Raw genomic sequence first — 22,805 nt, forward strand, 5'->3', positions numbered from 1 at the left:
TGGGTCTGATACTTCTCCGTGGAGCAGAATTATTTTCCTTTCTTAGCAAACAGGAAGATGGTCATAGGAACTCCAAACAAATGGTGCTGGCAACGTGAATGGCAGTTCTGGCAGATGTGGAGGGTCCCAGGCCAACAGGTGGCTTTTGTTACACAGCAGCCTGCAGAACTGGGACAGCCAACACCCTCTCCTCAGAATGGCTGTAAATATTGATCCACCTGTGAAGAATAAGAGTGCCATCTCTGTCTGATAGCAAATAAATAAGGGACGAGAAGGGCAAAGAAAGGAGAAACACACATGAGCGAGCCAAGAGCTGCAAGCTGGGTCTTCTCTCCGTGTGTGGCCCAAGGGAGGAAGAGATGTTTATTTGGACATTTCCCTTCTGAAAAAAAGCCAGTAGACTGTCTGCTTTTGAATGGGTCTGGTGCTAGAGCCCAGTTAATTTCATGAAGTAGAGACTATGTAGTTACTAACCAACTTCAAGAGGATTTTTAATTATTATTATTATTTTTTTGGTGGGACTGGAGTTTGAACTCAAGGTCTTGTGCTTGCTAGGCAGGTATTCTACCACTTGAGCCATGCTTCCCCTGCCCCCCCAGGGTCTGTGCTTTTTTCCCAGGGCTGAGCTCAGACTGTGATCCTGTTACATATGCCTCCTGAGTAGGTGGTGGTGGTGATTACAGAAGTGAACAACCATGCCTGACTTGTTGGTTGAGAAGGTGTCTTGATACCTTTTTATCCAGGCTGGACTCTGACAGCCTTCTGATCTCCACATCCTGAGTAGCTGAGATTATAGGTATAAGCCACTACTTCCAGCCTAGGAATTTGGATTTTGAAGTCAATTAGTAAGAAGTAGCTGACCTATGCTACCCCAGTCCATCAAAGAAAACAAAAACAAAAAACTAACTAAACCAGCCAGGCTCTGTGGTTCACACCTATAATCCTAGCTACATGGGAGTTTGAGATCAGGAGGATCATGGTTCATGGATGGGGGTTAGGGGGAAGGTAGTAGCAAAACTCTATCTCAACCAATAGCTGGGTGTGGTGGCTCATGCCTGTCATTCCAGCTACAAGGAGAAGCATAAATAAGAGGATCTCAGTCCAGGTAAACCTGGGCATAAAGAAAGACCCTACCTCCAAAATAACCAGAGCAAAAAACCAAAACCACCAAATAATAACAACAAAAATTCCAAAGCAAAACCAAGCCAAAAAAAACCAACCAACAAACCAAACAAAAACCCAACAGGGACTGGAGGTGTGGCTCAAGCAGTAGAGTGCCTGCTGTGTGAGCATGAAGCTGTAAGTTCAAACTTCAGTCCCAACATCCCCAAAACAAGAACCCTTACTCCATTTCTATAATGCTCCACTAGTCACTAGTACTGTCTTTCACTTGCAGTATGGCAAGTGGGTAAAGGAGATGGACTGTGTGGAGTGTAATGGATACCAACCGAGCTCTCCAGCAACCACTCACTACTCGTCTGCATTCAGGAAAGTAATTTCATGTCATTACACTGCACTTCCTACTTCCGTAAACACAACCCATTGTTTGGCAAACGGGGAGATGGTTGCCTAGAACATGAATATTTATAGGTCACTCCCCTCACCCCCCCCCCCCAGCCGCCTGGTTCCTTACAGTTGTTCAAACACACAAGTCTATACTATGGATCATGTTATTGAAACAGATGGGCTCTAGAGTCAGAGAGGGATGTAAGTGTCCCCAGCATCATCATTTAGCAGCTGGATCACCTTGTTGTGTTCTTAGCTTGACCTTGGCTTTCCTCACCTGTCAAACATGGATCACCGTTAGGAAAAGCAAAGGCGATGGAGTGAAAGCCACCACCACCCAGCAGCTAAGCAGGGGGTGAACAGGGCCAGGAGTCAGCGTTCACGCCTGGCTTTTTCAGTCTACTCAGATGACCCGGAGAAGTCCTCCTCTGAAAAACTGCAGATAATAACACCCACCAGATTGAGGAGAGCATTGCAGAAGCAGAGGCTATAAAGGTTCTCATAACCGAACTCCTTCAGCTCCAGAGGTAGTGCACATGAGCCTCTCGTGTAATTAAGCCGTTATTCTTACTGGAAAGGAATTAGGAAAAAAAAAAACACATATCTGGGCAAAAAGGATAAAAAGAAAAATAATTCATAGTTTCAAAGTGGAAACTTTTAGAACTAAGGTCTATAAAAATGACGGAAATAGTAGCTGGAGAAAGATTCCATTTCCAAGAAAACTGTGGACGTTTCCTTAATTATCTTGTAAACAGGAGAATGGACTAGGCTGCTGATACATTCCAAAGGTGGGAGATGACTTCCGTTTTTTTCCTTCTTGACTGGTTAATACTTCACAAGTTATTCAAGGAAGAACTATAGAAAAGGAAGGCAAAGGCAAATTCCTATCAGCAAATGAGAAGTTTCAAGTTTACAAAAGACTTTTGGCCAAACCCAAGAGAATAAAGGGAGTGAAGTTGTTGATGCCAACAAAGCCAAGTTGTGTTCCCAGTGCAGGTTGTAAACCAGAACTTCCCACTAAAACCTGGGCTCAGGTGCCTTTCCCCAACTCTTTCTCCTGGGCAGTCAGTAGGCTATGAAAACTCCTATGTGAATATAACAAAATGGACTTTCAACTCTTCCTGATGGGTAGCTCTAAAAAAAAAAAAAACTTCAAAGTCCTTTAGAATATGTAAATTTTGTTAGAATAGACAAAATGGTACAATAACTTAACCCTACTGCTTTCTTAAATTATTAAATAGCATTATCGTGCTCGCATATGTGGAAAACAATAATCTTTGTGCAGGAGTATAAAATCAGCATGGCAATTCTTCTTTTCATGCTTTTCTTATTCCCACTTTAACACATACATGGATACTACATACACAGAATCAACTTTTTTCTCAGAAGGTAACACAAAGATCATAATTCTAATGTTTTGTCAAGTTCTAAAAGACCCAAGCATTCAGGACTGAAAATGTTTTTGCTATGGCTTCTCATGGCTTAATACACAAATTTTGAAATAATGACAAATGAGTACTTGCAAACTCTAATATATTCTAAAAACTCTAACAGTAAGAAATCAAGGTAACAATAAGCAACAGCTTTTCAAAGCCATCTCTCCAGATTCCTCCTGGAGTGACCATTATTTCTGGAGTGTTTTCTTCTGTGCGACTTGGTTGCATAGTATTAGCAATAACCTAGTTCCTAACCCCAACGCATACAAACCTTCTATTATTCTGAGGGCCTAGAAAATAAAAACAATTACACTATTTAATCACCAAATTTGATTTTCTTTACAAATAGCCTGGGGAGGTTAGGCCTGTAATATTACAGTATCTCTGAATTTCACTTAGAAGGTAGGCAAACATTTTCTACCCCACTCAGTGACTGAATGAACTCCATATTCTTTTCTGTGCTTTGGGCACAAAGCACTATTGATTATGTTCAAATGGCCACTTGCAAGGCTGCCTTAAGCAATTGCCTGCAGAATTCTCTAAACAAGGTTTTCCAGTCTTGGCAGAGGCAAAAGGCTAAGATCCTACAACTCCCATTGCCTAAAAGGTTTCAATGGCTTCCCAGAGCCCAGGATGAAGCTTCAAATTCTTGTGAGGCCAGGAAGACCGTGGGACACCTGGCTACTTCCCTCTGCTCAGCTTTATCACAAGACACAAGACATGTTCTAACAACAACCACCCCCACAGCCACCAAGCAAATAACAACTAAGACCCACATGGGGTCCAAGCATTTTTTTTTCTCCCATCCCATGTCTTCCCACTCACAATGCAGACCAGGCTCAAGCCCTGGGCTCAGGAGTATGTGGGATGAGTTTACTTTCCCTCCTCTTTCTGTACAGTCAGTGTAAGAACACATACTCTTGGTAATAAGTACCAAGAGGCCGGGGTCCAAATATTTTATATTCGGCAGTTCATGCAGTCCTCACAACCACCCTATCAAGGAGGGACTACTATCACTTTACAGAAAAGGTTCCACAGCCTGCTTGCGATCATCTGGCTAGTAAGTATGAGTGTCACAGTCAGTATTCCTCCACACACAAGCTGTCAGACAAGTCTGTGCCCTTGCATCTTGCTCATGACCCTTGTTCAGAGACAGGATCTGGTGTAAAGTAGGGCCTTAATATAAATCTTTATCCAATGACTGAACAAATGCGTTTTATAATTAGTCAATAAGTCCAAGAGGTCAATCCCCAACTTCTTAATTTTTTATAATATTGTGGGCTTCAAAGGATTAAAATGCATAATGGAGAAATTTGAGGCGTGCAGTCTTTGTGCTTCACAAATGCCTTTATGCGTTACTCAACAAATATTTCTGAGCACCTACACGGCGTGGGATGCCCAGGCTAGAGTGAGATGCTTCCTGGCCTTTGGAGACCTTTATGGTTTGGTGTTTGGTCCCGGACCAAGACCTGACCATTCAATTCCACTGGAGTGATGGTGGCTGGGTCCCACTTAGTGACAGGAAGATCCGCACCACGTGTTGAGCTTTGTGGACTGTTTGAGACAATGGCTGAACGCTTTTAAGAGAAAATGAGAATACTGGGCATGTACACAGTAAGTGTTAACCTTTTGTGGACTGGCCTAGTAACAGTGCCTGGAGCGAGGACTGACTCAGTAAATGTTTGTCAAAATGGATGAAGGCTGGGACAAAAGGAAGGACACAAGCTAGCTGCAAATGGACATTCATTTGGGAAAAATGCATTGAGACTCTAATAATTTAGAGTCTCTAATTATTGAGACTCTAAATAATTTGCAAGATCAAGTATCTGAGTCTTTCCTTTGGACCAGAGCAGCAGATACTCTTTAGTTTGTGGGCTCTCTTCCCAATAGATACTTCCCATAAGATAGGGGACATGATAATCAAAACAGGAAACAGAACTCCAGATTTTATATCCCATCCTCTCTTCCTTTCTGCAAATGCTCTATTTTTACTGCTGTCCATTAAAAGTTGCTTTTAGAGTCAGAAAAAACTGGATCTATCCCTCATTATCTGTCATGAACAATTTGGGGAATGCTTGAGTTATTACAACTCCAAGGTTTCTGTGGGAGTCATCTTGTTTTTATAAACCTGGCAAATCAAAATTTTAGGTTTCATGATTGTTTTATGCAACCACACAGTTTCCCATATATTAAAAAAAATGCTCTTCAAATACACACTAAGTTAGTCATTGCAAAAACATCACAATTTTTTTCAATCAATCTGTAAGCAGCTTTGACATTTTAAAATAAGAAACTGTCTCTTTCAGAGTTTGATTAGACTGTTCTAATAGCAGGCTGCAGTCATTAAAATTGGCTTTTCAAGAGACACTTCACATGCTTAGTGACTGGCAGATTGGAGTGATGACAGCCTCCAAATCAGGCTTCCAAGCTAGGCAGTGTTTCTAACGGCTGGATAAAGACATGCCACACACAGCCACCTATTAGAAATGTGTTTCGGTACTATTTAACCATGCAAACTGTGCATCTTCAGATTAAAGTAATGGTGCATAAATAAAACATAATTAAGTTATGCCTTAGATCAATGCATACATAATCTTTTGTGAGAAATGTACAAGGGAATCTGTGTTATGTACAAGGTAATCTCACAGAATAATCATGTCACCTTAATTTGTGAATAATATGCAAAAAGCATTTCATAATTAATGCATCCTTAATAATAATTGCATCTTTGTCCATTATTACCCCTAGGGGTGAAAAGGGGAGGGAACAGTCAGTAATTTGTTAATGGTTTAGTAGAGAAATGCCCGGTTAATTAAAACAAAAAAAAGGCACAATGTTTCCTAAGATTTACTACCATTTTATTGAAGGGCAAACTTTCTTTAAAATTCCAGATGTGAAATTGCCTTAGGAAAATTCCAAGGCTGTTGTGGAAAATGCAGGGAAGGTCTCCCAACAGGACGCTGCTTGTCTGGGTCTAGGCTGGCTTTACCCGGGGCCAGTGGATCGGTGCTGGACCACAGGCTCCCGAGACAAGCCTGTCTGTTGCCTTTGGGTTACTAAACTACAAAGCAACACTGTTTTAAAATTAAAAGTCTTCTTACAGAAAGTAATAAAGTGTTCTTTCTTGGTTTTTATGACCTTGTTTTCATCTAAGGAACTTCATTTTCCTACAAATAACAGAGAGCTGAACTATATGGTGGATAGCAGTATAAATATCAGGGGTACCATAGTGAGAAAGCAAAGACATTGCTGAAAGTGCAAGTATATTGAATTAATTTTCCTTAGTCAAAAAGGCAGGGGATTAAAAGAAAAAAAAGAAACAAATAAAAAAAACCCTGACATTGAACCAGGTGTACTAAATTGCATGATTGATTGTACACATTTTCATTTGCACCAAGTCTTACTTTTAGGCTGCAGTTTTACATGCAAATTATTGTAGGAAATTAAGAATCTCAGATACTAAGGAATTCTAAAAAAGGGGGCATTCTATTACCGAAAGGAAGAGAAAAAACAAAAAATGTGCTTTTGTCTCTGTGAAGTACTAGCCATGCATGAAAACTGCCACAGCAAAAGCAGTTTTTCTTCCTCATTACCGCCACCATATCTCTTTTCAGACTGTTTCCCAGAGGCTGTAGAACACAGCCTGCTACGTGCACCTGCGCTGCTGAAGACCTTGAATCTAGAAGAGTTATTTTGATGTACAGATGTCTAAGCACATAGACCAAAATAACCTCACTAAAACCTATTCCAGGGAAATTCCCTGAACTCTCTCATCAGATACAGGCAGCTGGCCTACCTCTTGGCTCTGGTATTGATTCTACCGGATTTGACTGACAAACCACATCTTTCCCAAGTTCAAACACTGGGGGACATTGCATTCCAGGTGTGAAGTTTGGAGCCTGCGCTGAGAGGCCTAATGCAACACACAGATCACAGGCAAATAAAACGATTATCTCCATGTTTCTTAAACATTTCACAAAATTAACGTGCTAACAAATGGTTGTCAATATGGTGGAAGAGAAAGAAACAGATCCCAGAGCTTCAACCTTAAGGTGGGGCATTTAATTTTTAGATACCACAGGTAAATTTCTTTTCAACTTTTAGGAATTTTGATCTTTGAAGTCTATATATTATTTGGGACTGTTGTTTGGACAGTGTGGAAAAGATGCCAGAGAAAAAGAGGGAAGCAGGAGAGAAGTAGTGAGAGAAGGAGGAAGGGGGAGAGAGAGAGAGACAGAGACAGAGAATTTTTTCCATTAAAGGATAATATTTACTATTTCTATATTTACTGTGGACTACGATTTAGCTATTTTTGTGCTTTGTCATGGCTGAAGCCAGTCTCCCCAATCCTGGGCAGGCATCTCACACAGGTCCTACCACTATTCACAAGGAAGTTTAGGCAAGTGAAAATGTCTATCTGATTCTAGAAAAAAATATACTTTAATCTTGGCAAGTTAAAAGCCCCATCTTCATGCAAAAAAAGCCCATATGCCATTGGGAGTTCTGATAACTTTGGAAAGTAATAGGAAAAATATTAATCAAGTTCCATCCTCAAAAAGAACCCAAATGCCTCCCAGGATTTGTGAGGCCTGAGTGCTATAAACCCCTGAGGACAGGTTATATCCTTCCCCTTCCCTGAGGCATTTGTCACACTGCCAGACAAGATGAGAGGGAGATAAGCCTCAGAAAGTTTCTGAAGATATTAGAAAGATCATGTTAGGGAAGTGGCGTAAAGGTTAGACTTATCAAGTCAGCATCCCTCATGTGCCTACTGCTAATAATAAACTGTCACCTGCTACAGCAGGGTGGGGAAATATAGCCGAGAGTGGGACGACATACTCAGAAACAAACTTTATTCTGCTTTTTCTTTGTTGTGTGTGTTGAGGAAAAGATCCATTAAGTACACACACACATTAGAAAAGTTATGTGTGGTCCAGGCATTTTTCTTTAAGAAAGGGCCTTTCCTACCCCTCCCAGTCACTCTCTGACCTTTGTTCTTTACCAGACTTTCCCATTACTCCACCCAAGCTTTTTTCCTGAATACTATTTTTTTCTACTCTATTTAACTTAGGAATTTTTGTAGCAGTCATAGGACAGCTGATGGATGACATTTACCTTCTGTGGGTGTGTGCTTCTAATATGTCATAGACTGTAGCAGGTCTACTCTATGCTGTCCAAGAATTAATGAAGTAAATTGCTTTAAATTTCAAGGTCATACTTTTAAAAGGTCCCAAACAGCTTTTAATTATAGGCTAATCTGCATATTACAAGTCCTCACTAGAAATTTGATTGGGTTGTAAAGTGAAATTTACCTTAAAAAAAAAATCCTTTTTTTTTTTTTTTTTAACGGTACTGGGGTTTGAACTCAGGGACTCATACTTGCCACGCAGGTGCTCTTACCACTCAAGCCATTCTACCAGCCCTTAGATGTCTCTTTTTAATGAGAATGACTCGACGCTTATCTATACTACTGATGAAAAGTCATGTCTAAGAATGGCCAGAGTATTAGTTAGTATTAAGGTATTTCTTAATTGAAAACCACGCTGGGAGCTTGGCACTGTGGCTGTAATATCAGCACTCAGGAAGCTGAGGCAGGAAGATCAGGAGTTCAAGGCCAGCCTAGGCTACATAGCAAGGTGCTGTCGCAAAACAAAAACAAACCAAACATACACACACACATTCACACTCCACACTGGGACTTTGTCAAGATCACTAAGCTACCACTTTATGGCTATGCAGAAGAAAACTGTAAAATGTAACCTCCCACTCATTTTCAAATCAACCAAAAAGTTAAGAGGCCTTATTTTTGTATTAGAAAAAATTAAAGTCTACATTCTAGCATGGTGGTAATATTATAAGGAGAAAGATTAGGATGAAAAAGGAAAACTCACTAGAGGTTGTGTGAAAAGAAAATGAATTGAATTTGAGGATATTAAATAAAAGATAAAATTGATTGAAAGATATTAGTAATATTTAACAAAGGCAGACTTGGTGAGTGAGATGGTGCATACCTGTAGTCACAGCTATTCGAGAGGCAGAGATTAGAATGATCTAGGTTTAAGGCCAGCCTAGGCAAAGAGTTAGCAAGACCCCATCTCAAGTTATAAGATGGACAAAGTGGCTCATGGCCTGTCATCCCAGCTTTGTGGGAAATACAGGTAGGAGGATTGAAATCCAAGGCATGGCTCAAGTGGCAGATGGCAGAGCACCTGTCTAGTAAGCACCAGGCCCCGGGTTCAAACCCCAGGATCATCAAAGAAAGAAAAGAAGACAACAACTCAAAATCTTATGTACATATTAGAACTAAAGTTAAGAAGAGCTTTGAATGTACTAGAAATCAGCTGATACAGAACTAACTACAATGAATTCTGAAGACAGCTTGAAAAAAGTAGAACTAGCAATGAATGACAAATGACTAAATGAATGAGTGTAAGAATAAACAAAGGTGTGAGGATCGGACAATGAAAACACAAGGAAGAGCCAAAATAAGGCAAGAAATTTGTAGGCAGATATGCAAGATAAACTTTAGATATGATTCCATAAACTGGAGAAGAGATGGAACCTTCTCCTTACATGACAAGTAGCTTTGATATCTTAAAAAATGAGAGGAAAAAATATATAAAGAGGAAGAAACTTTGCAAAGATAGCTTGAGGGAGATTACTGTCCCTAAACACTGGATTACCACCGGAGACAGAGTTTGCATGCAAGTCTCAGCAGACTTAATAAAAATGATTAAATTATGACCAGGACCATGTCATGGCCCTGGAAGACAGTGCTCAATTACAGCCACATGGCAAGTAAAGCACAAGCAGGATGAGGAAGAAGACTATGAATTCTTTTTTCTCAAACTACTCAAATATGACATTTTAAAAAAGCCCAATAACTTCTTTTTGCGTTTATTTGTAAGACAAAGAGATACCCTGAGTGATTGTTTGATGTTTAAACAAAGAACCTATCATTTATTATGTAAACCAGGACATTTTTAGAGTACAACAGATGCAATTAATAATTAGGACGGATGATGTGTGTAGACCAGGATGTCTGGTTACCCCATTGTGGAACAATTTCCAAAGTAAAATTATGTCAAGAAAATCTGACTCATCTTGCCAAAGTCCAAACACTATTGAAAACTTTCTGGAAGGCGTATTTTAAAATATGGGCATTGTAACTTATATTTCTTGATCTTCATCATTTCAACACTAAAGAATTCAAAGAATTATCTTTGGAAATGTAGTTGTAGAAGGAGTTTGGTGTTTGTATTTCTTTTTCTTGGTCTCAGAATTATTTGGATTCCAAAGTTCTAATGGAATGTAAACAAAAGCAAAGGATATGTTTACTGTTATGTATCCAGGAGCTCAATTCCACCGGGAATGAAGAACAATAATTCAATTATTACAAAAGGGATTCACTTACATTTAATTTGCATTTATTTAACTATCTGAGACAAGAACACTTCCACTATCAAATTGAAAGTAAACAGAGTTCTAAGAAGAGTTAACAGATATCCATGTTTAAAACTATTACTCAAAAGTATCTGAGTCAGTGTAAACAAACACAAATATTACATTTTTAATTTTGTTGTGTTTTTGGTGGTACTAGGAATTGAACTCAGGACCTCAAGCTTGCCAGGTAGGTGCTCTACCACTTGAGCTTCATCCCTTCAGCCCTTTTGGCTTAGTTATTTTTCAGATAGGGTCTTGCACTTTTGCACAAGTACGCATTCTGTGCCAGACATTCTATTAGGGGCAGGATACATTCTTTAATAATCTCCAATGTCTTCAAAGTCTATACTGACTTCTGAATGAAACTGCACTTCATGAACTTTCTTTATAATAATAATCTGGTACAGAAATTTTCAGATTGTTTCTGGGGGCATTTCCCAAATGGAATTAGAATTAAACTTTTGATGTGTTGTCATTATTTTTTTTTTTTATAAAGAACATCAATTTTCTAATGCCATCCAAGACGGAAGGTAAGAACTACAAGGACAATCACCTAATTTAGGTGGGACACACATTGCTCTTTAAACCAATCCACAGATACTGGTGAGATTCGCACACACAGAAACATCAGAGCCTTTACAAAATTCACCTCCTATTGTATACCCCAATATTTAAAATTTCTAATAATGTGTGATTTGCACATCTTTGATGTTTAATAAACACTCATTGTGAATGGAATCTGGTCCACAAGCACCCACCAGAGATGAACCAAAGACACAAAATTAAACTAAATTAAATGCATCAATTGTCCTTGAGATCTGTTAGAATTTGCTGATATATATGGCATCATTTTCACTAGTCTTTGAAACATGAGTGACACTTTTCATATTGTTAAAGAACAAAACTCCCAAGAGAAAGCACACAAGGTAAGGTAGTAAGTACACTTGATGGAAAAACACAGTGACAGTAAGTAGAGTTCTGAAGAAGCCCATATTAGATCAAGAAGGTAATTTGATGTTATTATGTGTATTTTAAAAGCTCTATCAAAATGCAGAAAAATATGCTTTTGGTAGAAAAATAATAAGTTGAAAGAAAAAAAAAAATCCATCATCCCAATCACCAGATTAGCACAGGTGAGTATATACCACCTCCAAAAAGAGCAATCACTTCCAAAGACTATTTCATAATCTTCCTCTTCCACTTAAAAACACCTTTAATATCTTTTCATGACTTTACTTCTATATCTTTACTTTTTAAGAGCTGCATAATCTTCCACTTTATGGATATACCATCACTTTTGTCTAGTTTTTGAAGTCTAAAAAGCTCACTGACAGCGTTTTAAAATGTGAAATTTAAAAAGGCATTAAAATAACTCAGAACCAAAATTAGCTCAGCAATGGACTGACACAATGGTGTATGGAATCATCTTTAATTTAAAATACAGAATTCTATAATGTGACATTGAACTTCATAACGCCATCAGATTGACAGTTTCTATGAAGCAGAGCTCAAGTCCAAGTTGATTTAGAATAGAAGTGGCTGCTTTTTGGTGTTGCATGTTTGGGGAAAGGTCATTTCAAGCTTGTTTAAGACTGCCATCTAGTGCCTCCTTTCTTCCCTGTTGGATGCGGGAGGATTTCTGCAAGCAAATTAGTTTTTGGATGTTCTTTATACATGTCACTATCTGGACTCATTAACTCCGGTTTTAGATAATAGCAGCCTTTTTGAGATGTATGTCATTCTTATGGCCTCAGCTATGCCGATTAAAGAAATTGATTGTACTGTTCAGTGGTCTTCAAGAAAAAGTGAGGCACAGACGCAAAGTAAAAAGCAGTCATTTATCATCCTTTACTGACCTCTTCAATTAAACACGACCTTCCAAATAAGACAAATTCACCCCTTTGTGGTGACAATCCCTGGAACAGATGGATCAGGCATGGGACCCTATCACTCCACCAAGCTCATGTTTAAGATGAGCAGTGTGGCATTTGGATATTGTGTTCAGGGTGATAGAGTTGAAAGTATGTCACCAGCTAAACAGCACAGATTCTGAAGTTAGAGATCCACAGAGGACACCTGCCACTGACTAGAGCGTCATGGAGGCTCACATATTCCTCTGTGAATCAATGTGGAATCAATGTCCTAGCATGATGTTAGGTGATAATGGACGAGTAGGCCTAGAAGGGAGGCACGGCCTAGTAGACCTCAGCGCTATGAGCTCATTAGCCAATCCCCACTGGAGCAGTGCCAAGACACCTGGGTGGTTGTCCACCTATCTGAATTACCCTGGGCGCTTCAATGAGATGCAGTTCCCTTCCATGAGTCAGAAATTACTTAAGTTTTACCATGCACTGTTAAACAATTGTCATATTCCATGCTTAAGTGGCTGCCTTCCAAATGGGGTATGAAGTGATTTTGTGATAAAATTCATGGGAGTCCTAAAGTATGAAAGAAGCAGTACTAGTTTTAGATAAAATTCCACCTGGCAGCTCAATGAATCAAGACATTTGATTTCAACAGCTCACGGAACTATGATTAAGCAATTGTGAATAGCATTCTTATCTCTCTTTCTAGAAAACACCTAGCTGATTTTTAAATGAAGTAAATTCTTTAAAAAACTTTTCATAATTATTTCAGCGGATTTCTAAATCCAAATGTGCACCTTAACAAATAAAAAGTTTCATATTCAGTTAATTCTTGAAAACTGTATCTTTTACATAGGTAATCAAAAGAAAGAAGAAAATGTTTGGCCTTATTTAAAAATAATTATAAGTGTGGGAGATTACTTTTCACATTTACATATTAATGTAACAATGACTTTGTTCAATTTAATATACAAAAGTAGCATGAATAATTTAATTTTGACCCTAAAAGTTGTCTTAGCAAATACAAAACCTTTGAATTTCCTAGGTTTTATCACACAAATCCCCTCAAATGACCTAACAAATTTCACATTTGACCACTGAGAAATAAGAGTAAAATGTAGTCTCCCTTTTCTGCGGTATCCTCACATGTTACTATTATAGAGAGATAAATTCACATATTTTGGGCTGCTGCATATTATAGAGTTGGTATGGGTTTCATAGTAAAACAAAAATAAAAATAAACCAGGGATCAGGTGCGGTGGCTCACATCTAAAATCCCAGCTACTTGGGAGGTAGAGATTGAGAGGATCATAGTTCAAGGCCAGGCAAAAAAAATTTGGGAGACCCAATCTCAACAAAAAATGCTAGGTGTGCTGGTGCACACCTGTCACCCCAGCTACATGGATGGCATAGGTAGGGATACTGCTTTTCAAGGCCTCCCTAGGCAAAACTGCAAGACCCTATTTGAAAAATAATTAAAGCAAACAGAGCTGGGAGCTGGAGGCATGGCTCAAGTGGTAGAGAGCCTGCCTACCAAGTGTGAGGCCTTGAGTTCATACCTCAGTACCACCAAGAAAACAAAAACAGTAAAAGGGATTTTTCTATCCATCTATCTACTATATATTCATTTAATTTTTGCAGTTCTAAGGATCAAAACAGAGACCTTGGGTGTGCGAGGCAAGCATTCTAACACTTAACTTCACCTCAAGCCCAGTAAAAAAGGAATTTTTTTTTTTTTTTTGTAGGACTGGGGTCTGGAAGGCAGCTATCCTCACCACTATACCACCAATACAGAACTGGGGTTTGAACTCAGGGTTTTGCACTTGCAAAGCAGGTACTGTACAACTTGAGCCACACCTCCAGGGATTTTTTTTAATTTATTTTTTTGAAGAGGTGTTAGAGGAATAAAGCCACAGGCTATTTCCTCCTCTAAAAGAACATAAGAAGAAGCTAATTGAAAAAAGAAAATGCTCATATACTTATATAGTGGGCTAGAGCAAACTTCTCAAAAGCAGCCTACTTAATGGTGAAGCTATCCCTTCCAGCCCAGGCATTCCACCAGCCTCAGTTCCAGCCAGTCCTGGGGCTGGAAGCAGCTGAATCCACTGGCCCAGGCCTGTGGTTGGGAAATAAGCAGGGCCTCTCATGGCTTTAATTAACTCCACCTTATGCAACGGAAGCTTCCCTTGCTTTTATGGTGTTTTGGGTCTTCAGATACAGATAGTGACACACAGCCTGGTGAGAAAGTCCCCACCATCACTGAGCATCAAAGAGCTCCCGTGCTAATCGAGGCCTGCCATCTTTCCTCTCCATTTCAGGTGACTGGTATGAGTATACTCCCAGCCTTGTCCCATTGCAGAGTAAAGTCCTGAAAAAAGGAGATCACGGGTTGTGTCTTTCTCCTTTCTTTTTCCTTCCAGTCACCATCCCTTTCCTGTGACATAAAGAACTATGTCTATGTTATGTTTCCTCAACAACTATTTGCTGGATGAATGAAAGAATAATTAGTAATTTTTTGTGGTACTGGGGCTTGAACTCAGGGTCTTGTACCCATAAGAAATAAATTTTAAGTGTAAGCAACTTGGGTAGACTTCATATTAAAATTAAGATTGAAAGACATGTAAACATTTGTAAATAAAAACATTATCTACATCTCAAACAGTCTCCATCTACAGCTCTGGAACATTTAAACATGAAAACATTGTTTAAAATATATCTCTAATGTTTTTCTTTTTTGAAAAGTAACATCCTTACAGCACAGTTTTTAGGAAGACTGAGAGAGGCCCAAAGAACTAAATCCTACCCTTCCTAATGCAGCCACCAAGAAATAAACCACTCCTAACATTTTACCTAGAGTTGCAGGCCACCCACGCAGAATATCAAACCTAACGCAGTTGGGGTGCCTTAGCTCCAGGACAGGCAGGCTCCTTCATTTCTAGTATATTTTTAAAAAGATTTTTTAATCAGTTAATCTGGGAGTCTTTTGGGCATTGGAGGATTATTCCTGCCTCCCCCCCCAAACAAATTTAATGGCTTTTAATTGCTAATTAGACTGTACTAATTTACACTGAGAAATTTAATGGCCAAATAAATAAAAATACTCTGGAATAGATGGCTTGAGAAATGAGAGTAATATCCAAAGGTGGCTTTAAAACATTGCAGCAGAATAACAGAATTGCTTCACCAGACATTGTCATGAAGCCAGGGCCACTAAAGGACACACTTGCCGTATAGACTAAAATGAAAGGGTAGGTGGTGAGGGACAATTACCCTGGGTCACATCAGAGTCGCTATCATCACTTCTATTCACTTTTCTCTTTATGTGCTCTATGGGCCAAACTGCAACTGGGCGCACACCATCGGCTCTCCTTACTCATGGGAGTTAAGTTGTGAGCTTCTACATGTGGAAGACTTAAACCGTGTTGCCAAAGATTGGAAGACTAAATGATTTTATCCTAAGAAAAAAGAAAATCACAGTTCTTTAAAATTATCACCGGTAGTGTCGGATGCATAAATCATGGAGATTTACGGCCAAGGAAGTACAATATTCCCTGAATTTCAGACAGAGAAGAAAAATGCATTATTCTTTCTTAGCATTTGTATGCCTTTCTCCTATCTGTGGTTTTCAAACTGTGCTCAAGGAAACAGGAACCTCACCTGGCTGGAAGGAGACTAGGGAGGTGAAGGAGTGACACTACACCCACAAGCTTAGCGTTGCCAGGGAAAAAAACACAAGATGCCAAATTAAACGAGCTTAGATAGACGAACATTTTTTAGGGATATGCAATAGTTGGGACACACTTGTTACTCAAAAGTTATTCTTTGTGTACCTGAAATTCAAATTTAACTGGTCATCACCTTTTTTTTTTGATTTCTGGGTAAATATGGGAGCCCTGTAATGAACTGCTTTTTGCCTCCCAATAAAAGCAGAGAGCTTGACATGCGAGGGTTCCAGATACTCTTATGTTTGAGAAAAGTGTTAGCTAAGCAAAAAAGTTTGAAAGTTGTTTTGCTGGATGAATCCGGGCAATACCCTTGAGCCCCACTGTCTGTGGACATCCCATCAGTAAAGCAAAGTGCATCTGGCTGTTGTGGAAATTAATTAAAGCTTGGAAAGTTCTCTGAAACTGGCATGTTCAACCACATATGCTACAAAGTATTTACCCCGTGCCAGACCGTCTGAAAATGTCCCGATTGCTCAGGGAACAACTAGATGGCAGACGTTTAAAGGGTGTTAAATCACAATTTTAATAATGCCACATTGATGAACTACATAGAAACTCAGCAGAACCTTCCAACCTACGAAATGAGTTTTTCTTTACAAATAAATATGATTTGCTTAATGTATAGTTGCTAATTTTTCCTGCTGAATCATAGTGTTGTTGTTTTTTTTAAACAGTTCAAGAAATAATCAAGAAGTGAAGAGAATAATTCATCTCTTAGTAGCCTATGGTCTACCATTTCTACTTGGTAAGTTTATTTATTTTGGTGGTATGGGGTTTGAACTCAGGGCTTTGAGCTTACAAAGCAGACAGGCTTTGTAGCAGGTGTTCTACTGCTTGAGCCACACCTCCAGTCCTTGGTAAGGTTTTTTTTTAAGATAAAAAGAAAAGATTTTACGAAAACAAAACAGAGATAATGACACAATAAAACACATCTGGAGACCACTTGGTGACATTCAGGGTTCTTTTTTCCCAACTATTGGCTTTTATGGTAAGTTCTTCCAGTACTAAAAGCAAATGTCATAAACATGTAACATTCAGTTTATAATGTTGTCTAAACACTGAGGGGCAGAAACGCAAACCTGGCAGTACAACTGAAAAGTAAATTAGTTCCGATTGGTCCAACTAAACAATGAAAAGACACAAGTGTCAATAGCTGGTAAGCTGACCAGGTAGACAACATTGAAGGAGGAAGAGAGAGAGCAAGCTCTTATTTTTAGCCATACAGAAGAAAGCCAGGATCACAATGAAAGTTGTCAAAATTCCTGTCTTCCTTCTATTTTGTAAAGGGGTGTCAGAGTAGAATGAATCTTTTAGCCAAATAGAAAGATTGCAACTCATTGGGCATCATGCCTTCTCTCCTGCCTATATTTTGCCTCCTACCTAGAATGACTCATTCTCTAAGGATTTTTTGTTTTGTTTTGTTTTTCAGCACTGGAATTTGAACTCAGGGCCTCCTGCTTGCTAGGAAGGCACTCTTACCATTTGAGCCACTCTGCCAGCCCTAGAATAACTCATTCTCTAATGCAAATGATCTGGCCAGCTCACATTCATCCTTAAGACTCTTCTCCTCTTTCTTGAAGCCTTCCACAACAATCCACACAGGACAGATGACTTCTGTCTTCCCCTTTGTGATGCTATGATATCCAGAACATTTTTCTCTTCCTGCCTTTACTACAATATATTGGCAATAAGTGGTTGTAGGCCTTCATTCTCTACCAGTGAGTTCTTTAAAGACTGGATCACTCTTACCTAATGTGTATTCCTAGAGTCTAGCACCATGCCTGGCATACCACAAGCATCTGATAAAGGTATGCTATAAGGAAGACCATGTCTCCAAGTTGAAACAAAAATGACAAAGCTTAATAGGAAACAGCTAACCCGCATTTGTGAGTGCCATTTCTCTTTGCTTTTCAGAGAAAAAAAAAAAAAAAAGGCAGAGCCAAAAGCTCTCATCACTTTGAAGTGAATAAATAGTCAGGAAAAGATGAAGGGGTCTATATAGCTATTTAAGGAGCAAGAACAACATAAGCCACTGTGAGCCTTCGGTAAAGCATCTCTGCGAAAGTGTGCCAACTCTACCCTGGAGGGCTGGCCTTCAGACTCTGGGCACAGGCCACTGGATTCCACTCCACCTCTAACAGTGTGCTGAGAAGGCCCGCAAAGGTGTCATTAAGAAAAGCAAGACCTTCCCCCAGCATTTTCACACACTCATTACCGCTGCATGGCGTTTGATCTTTGAGTCATGGCTGAAGTGACCCAGATTCAAACTGGTGATTATTAATGTCACATTTATATAGTCCTTCCGATTGGTAGAGCACTTCACAATCACTTAGGAATTTGCTAGGAGACAGTCACAGAGCATTGCTGTGCTTATCTGAGCAATTCACAAACTGGGCCTTCTTAGACATAATGCAGGCGACACAATGCTTCCCCACTGAGCTGCTCACAACTTTGGGCTCAGCCTAATTAGAATGTGAAGATCTGAGGTCCTGAGGGTTTGCTGAAAAGTCAGTGATTTAATTAATCACAATGCTACTAGAGGAATGCCCAGGCCAATAGATATGGTGACATATGCCAACATGTATCAGCTAAGATGAACACAGAAAGAATTTCACTATTTACTTCATTTCATCACCTTTTATCTAGAGACTGTGGAACAAAGAATGTTACCAGGGTTTTTAAAATATTAAGAATGGAAATTGAGTTATCAACCTCCCCAAATTAATTCTAATTTGGTCAATGGACACACACATCTTAAACAGTCATATCACCATGTAATTACACAAGTAAGTAGACGGTGCTTTAAGTTCTACTTTCAAAATCTTCCACATTTCTCATGCATTAACACAGTACTCACATTTATAATTTTTGCTGTAGTTGTAACTACAGCAGATTAATAATTTGTTCTTTAATGTCACTGCAGTTTTTTAAAGCTGTCATGTTGAACATTATATAACCTATTTAAAATAGACTTTGGGTAAGAGGAAGTGTATATTCTCTTAGATACTTAAATATAGTTATTGCTGAATTTTCAATTGACCACACTGAATAATGAATAAAGCTGTAAGTTGAACCTAGCTAGTATGAATTTTTTTTTTTTTTTGGTGGAATGGGGGTTTGAACCCAGGGCTGTAATATGAATATTTTTAATTCATATTAAAATTAAGTAGCTCAAGATTAAGATTGTTAAGTAGTTTGAGTCAGAAATTCAAATAGTAATGTCATAGTGATGTTAATAAAAAAGTAACAATACCACTTCAGATCTGTTACTTATTATTTATATCACAAAAGGTACAGTCTCAAAATCCAATGTTTTAGAAACAAATAAAATTTGAGTTTAAGAAAAAGTACCATACCCTTCATTTTATAAATTAGGAAACTGAGGCACCATGGTATAAGAAGTCCAGAAAATTAAGTAACTCATCCAAGATCACATGTAAGTCAGTAGTAGGAGAGGCAATAATTATCTGAAAGCATTTCACGTAGAACACAGCAATATTTTGCAGACAATGAAACATCAACCAAATAATTTTGGGTGATCTACAGTGCTTGCTTACTTTCCCTTCCTGCTGTTTTTACTTTCTTTCTAAAACTTTAACTGCAAACATGCATTTCTTTAGGAACTGCCAAGTTCCTAGGCATCCCTCAGTAATAAATTAGAATAACCTTGGTTAGGCTGCCACACAAAGATCAGTGAAGATGAATGAGATGAATCTGAAAGGGCTTTGTAGACATACTCTACATGTGTTAGTCTTATTACAGTCAGGAACCCCAGGTTAAAACATGATAATTTCTGGACAGCTTCTTAACAGGGAAGCTGCGACTCACTGTCAATTAGACCTTGGAACCTGAGACATTAAAATAATACTTTCAAGCAACTAAGTTTCTCAGCAAGTTGGTTGAAATCACTTAGAGGACTAGCTTTTCAACCCTGGAATTTAGATCCGGGGATTTCAAAAGTGAAGGACGGTCTGTTGTCCTTTTAACTACAGGGAAACACCAGAGCTTCTCAAGATACTACCTCTATTTTTCTTCTGTGTGCCTGGTGCTACCCATCACAACCAGGGCCAACGAGCATGCAGGCAAAGTACCCTATCACTAAGTCACGTCCCCACTTCAACTACTTCTATGTGTTTTGTTTGGCTTTGTTTTAACCAGCTAGCGTAAGTGCGCTGGGAAGAGGTAAGTCGGATAACCTCCTTACTGCAGATATTCCACCTTGTACTACCATGGAATTCCTCTGCAGTGCGATTATGGTTCATCGATCACTGTGGGGTAGAGAAAAAGTATGAGGGATATTTGATCAGTCTCTTTCTTTGACTATCACCACTCTTGGCTTTGTTTAAATAAGAGGGAAGCCAGCCCAAACTCTCCTGGAACAAAACAAAACAATTACTCCACCCCTCCCAAACAATAAACCTTACATCTCAGACTTCTACTTGTCTTTACCTTACACATGATATTAAAATGGTCCAGCTAGGCGCTGGTAACTCACATATGTAATCCTAGCTACTCAGGAGGCAGAGATCAGGAGGATCGCAGTTCAAAGCCAGCCTGGGCAAACAGTTTGTGAGACCCGATCTCGAAAAAACCTATCACACAAAAAAAGGGCTGGCAGAGTGGCTCAAGGTGAAGGCCTGAACTCAAGCCTCAGCACCAAAAATTAATTAATTAATTAATAAAGTAATTTAAAAAATAGTCCACAGTGCCCATTCTGTAAACTGAGGGTAGCACTTGCTAACTGTATTGTCTTATTATCAGAAAGAGATTCTTTAAGCTCCAAATTCTTTCTCTCAGCATCACACATTATTGTTTTGGGAGCTGATTCATTCTGCTTACATTTATTAAGCACCTACTATGCACCACATACTTCTGTAGGAGCTTCAGATAAAGCAGTAGACACGAAAGCACAGAGGCACCTTCTTGTAGCAGGCACCTAAAGCTGCCAGGGATCTGAGAGCAATAACTATTACGGAGAACAGGGCAGCAGATTCCAGCTCTGGGGAGTGGGGGTGGAGCTGGGGAAGGCAGAGAGGCTGTTACTCTATAGAGATCAGGGAAGACTATCTGATACCAGATAACTTTTGAGCTGAGACCTGAAAGGTGAGGTGAGCTATGATCCCACGTGTGCTTTTCTATTAACTTGAAATCCAGAACAAACAAGGAGATTAGCTGTGAAACTTCAGGAGAGTCAAACCTGTGAAGATTGAGGCCTGACGCCATACTTTGAATCAGCTCTCAGTTTATTTCCAATGATCTTTAAACTCTGTTTAGCTATGGCTTAATCTTTTCTCCTGATTAAAATGTTTCACAGTATCTCTTAACATAGTATCTAAAAGCAAGAGTTTTGTTTTACACTGTGCAAGCAGCCCAGGTAGATATTTCAGGTAGAAACTTCTATTCTGAGACCCGGACTATTTGATTTGTCACTGTGCATACAAAAGGGAAAAAATGCACTGAAGTCAGCTGACTTTGCAACTGGCCACACCTACATGGTGAAGAAATGCAAAGGAGGTTAGACAGTTAGCTACGTTTTAGAATGGTGGGTTTTAAAGTTGATCTTTTAATTAAGAATAAAACAAAGCAACAACAACAAAAAAGTCCCGCAAGTACTGGGCTTATGCCCATAATCCTAGCTACTTGAGAGGCTGAGTTTGGGAGGATCACAGTTTGAGGCCAGAGCAGGCAAAAACTTTTCAAGACCCACGCTCACAAACTAGGAGGGTGTGGTGGCCTGCACTTGTCATTCCAGGTATTTGGGAGGCTGAGACTGGGAGAATGGAGGTTCCAGGTCAAAAGTTTGCAAGACTCCATTCTCAATGGAAAAAAAGCTGGGTACGGTGGCAGAGACCTGTCATCCCAGTGATGTTGGGAAGCTTAAAATAGGAGGATCAAGATCCAGGATGGCCTGAGTAAAAAAGTGAGACCCTGTTCCCAAAATAACCAGAGCAAAAAGAGCTGGAGGTATGGTTCAAGTGACAGAGCCTTTCAGGTACAAAGTCCTGAATTCAAACCCCAGTATGAAGGAAGGGGATTTAAAAAAAAAAAAAAAGCCCTCCAACAAGAATGATAACATATAACAACAACAAAATCCAGGAAACTAGATGATATCTAGATGATAGTCAATGTCCCCTTTTATTTCTGCTATATAGAGACAGCATAGAAACGCTGATGGGTTTACATTCTTAAGTTCTCTGTGCAGTCTGTGTAGGTTCTACTGTATTACAATACTGGTAAGAAACCCTCAAAGTTTTAAAGACAGAGGAAGACAAAAATCAAAGGAACAAGATGAACAACAAACTCTTATCAATCAATTTTAGGTAACATATGCAATCAGAATTCTCCCTTGCTTGATAAAGAAACTTTCAAATACATTATGGTAATTATGAGAAAAACTGAGTGTGTTAATCACATGTTATTGAGGTTCTCTGATACCAGGAACAAAAATGCATTCATTGTGGACATAACCTCTGTATAGCATAGATTAGACACTTTAAAGCACTTCTTGTTGTGAACGATAGGGTGTGAATTATCTCTGTAAAAGGATGAAATAATGGCTGGCTATAGAAAATAACTATCATTAACAAGTTTAAAGATCACTTTGCTAGTCCAAAGAGATGGGAGTTGATAATTTCACTGTTGAAAAGGACAAAAATCTCTCTCTCTCTCTTTATATATATATAATATTATATACATAATGTATATTATATATATATACACACATACACAATTATGTAACCTGTATTATTGAAAATCTACTTAAAAATTCTGATCTTTACAATTTGAAATATTTAAAAATAGGAGTCATGGGCTAGTGGAGTGTCTCAAGT

At 39.0% G+C, this 22,805-nt stretch overlaps 1 protein-coding gene and 1 non-coding gene across 4 annotated transcripts in view; both read right to left on the reverse strand.

The window, feature by feature from the left end:
• The window catches only part of Prickle1 (prickle planar cell polarity protein 1), a 119,316-nt gene that overhangs the window by 86,520 nt on the left and 9,991 nt on the right, over window positions 1–22,805 (reverse strand). The window lies entirely within an intron of this gene.
• On the reverse strand, window positions 3,750–3,885 carry LOC141410619 (small nucleolar RNA SNORA51). Its single transcript, XR_012435455.1, has one exon. It is a non-coding gene; the product is annotated as a small nucleolar RNA SNORA51 (small nucleolar RNA).

Source organism: Castor canadensis, chromosome 8 (genome assembly GCF_047511655.1).
Source record: "Castor canadensis chromosome 8, mCasCan1.hap1v2, whole genome shotgun sequence".
NCBI lineage: Eukaryota > Metazoa > Chordata > Mammalia > Rodentia > Castoridae > Castor > Castor canadensis.